The following is a 2,271-nucleotide window of genomic DNA, read 5'->3' as shown; positions in this document are numbered from 1 at the left end:
GGAGAACCTGGTCTTGCGAGTCTTGCTGGGCCGGTAGCGGTACTGCGGCGGCACCTCCGGCTCCCTGAAGGAGGGCGGGCTGCTGAGAGTGGACGTGGTGGGCAGGGTGTACCCGGGGCGGGGCTCCGGCGTGGGGGGGCACGAACCGGTTCGGCTCCGCTGGGTGAGGACCGGGCAGGCGGAGCGCGGCAGCTGAAGGGGCGGGGCCTGTGGGTTCGGTTTCCCGTAGGCTTCTGGAGCGAGGAACAGCTTCCCATGAGCCTCTGGGGGAAGAGACGGGTGGACGTGGGGTCGCGGCGGAAGGTGCTGGCGCCGGTACCAAGGGCTGTTGCCCGGATACTGCAGGTGAGGTGGGAGGGGCTTTTTGTCACCTGATGGCGTCCCCGGCCTGTTCAACCCCAAGATGGCGTCGTGGTGCTGGTGGATTTTGGCGCTGAGAAGGCGCCGACGAAGACTGCCCTCTGTCTTGGGCTGCAGGGAGGCCATCTTGCGTGGAAGAAGCTCATCTCGCTCTTCATCGGGACTCGTGTTCCAGCAGCGTGACGCCGCGCCAGGCCCCGCCCCCTCGCCACTCAGACACTCAACATAGGATATCATTGCGTCCTGGCACCCGATTGGATGTTGGATGTGCGCCCTCAGGACAGATCAGAGACGACGAAAACGACAAAAACTATCCCCTCTGTAACCATATTTTCACAATAAAAGCCCCAAAGAATTTCTAACATTTCATCATAAAAGCCTGTTTAATCTTAATTTCACAATAAAAGTCCAAACAGTATTCAGTCCATCCAGAAAAGGTCTTTCCTTTAAAATAAAAAATAGGTTCTAACTTTTTTACTCTAAAAGGAGCAACATTTATTAAACCCTTCACAATAAAAGCCCAGAGATCTTCTGAATAAATCCCTAAATGACATTTTTCTCAATCAAACCACAGAAAGATTCACAAACATTCTGCTTCAGAAAAACAAACTTGTGTTCGTCTGAAAACGCCTCAAAGTGTTGACAAAGAAAAGCCTTCACAATAAATGTCCAAAAGCTCAAAAGTGTTTCAGTTCTCCCTCAAAAAAATGTCCAAAATATGAGTAAAGCAGACTTCAGATTTGTCCTGTAAACATCGACACTGCAGAAGGTTTTTCAGTCAAACTTTCAGCGAGCAACTTCATTCCTTCACAATAAAACCATCAGACGTTGTTTCCACGAACAACGAAGGCAAAAATCTCCCAAAACAACGATTCTGTTTCAACAAAACGTCAACAGTAAAGGTGATACTTCCTCTGAAGCGTTGCCTGCTGTGTTTCCTCTCCTCTCTCCAGCTCTAATCTGCTAACAGGGATTATCCAGGTCTGCAGATGGCCTGTGGGGGACAGGTATTTACCTCAACACACCACATGTTGTATTACTGTGTCACTCTGGGTAATTCTGTATCTGGAGCACAGAATCAGACGACACGAGGTCCAACACAGAACAACATATTTGAATGTGTGAGCTTTACTGGCTTTAGCTGGCACTGTTGCACCGGCTGCGGTTCCTCTAACGGCCACTAGAGGCTCCAGCAGTGAGTCTCCATAAGGCTCCGTATTAAACTGCACAAACACACGTGTTTACAGCCTTTTGGTCTCTGGAGCTAATTCTCTCGATCATCACAACTGTACTTCCTGTGTGAGTGTCAGTCATATTGATCTAATGATTGGCTGATTGGTTGATTGGTTTAGAGTGCAGGGAGTCATGCTGCGGTCACCTGACTCTTCCATCTTCAGTTTAAGTTCTGGTGTCATGAACTGGGCGACGAGGTTTGTCCTGCTGCTCCTGTGAACTCTGTAAACTGTCCTTACTATTCAACATATGATAAAACTAATAAAACTTAATGCATTGGAGTATTTTAAAGGATGTTTATGGGGATAAATAAAGTGCAAATTAAGAGTAAAACAGACAATGAAACAGACTTTAACTGAATTATATGAAGTCCTGACGGTTACTAGTGAATCTGCTGATAGCTCTGCATGTAACCTACATTACAACGGACCAATCAGACGGCCTGTTGACTTACACTTTAAATGTGTGAGATAACTGTGATATTACACACATTAACACACATTAGCACACAGATGTTCCTGCAGCTGTTGTCTCCATTACAGAGGACGTTAAAGCTGCCCACCGTTGATCCATCCAGTCAACATCAGTGCAGAGAAAACAGCTGTGTTTGGGAAGCTGAATGGGATGTTTCAGCCTGCCTCGACAGGCCGGTGGTGATTACTGACACACACACACACA

This window comes from Morone saxatilis, unplaced genomic scaffold, assembly GCF_004916995.1.
Source record: "Morone saxatilis isolate NCDOM2014 unplaced genomic scaffold, NCSU_SB_2.0 Contig6, whole genome shotgun sequence".
NCBI classification, from domain to species: Eukaryota; Metazoa; Chordata; class Actinopteri; family Moronidae; genus Morone; species Morone saxatilis.
Note: the sequence above shows the minus strand (reverse complement) of the source record.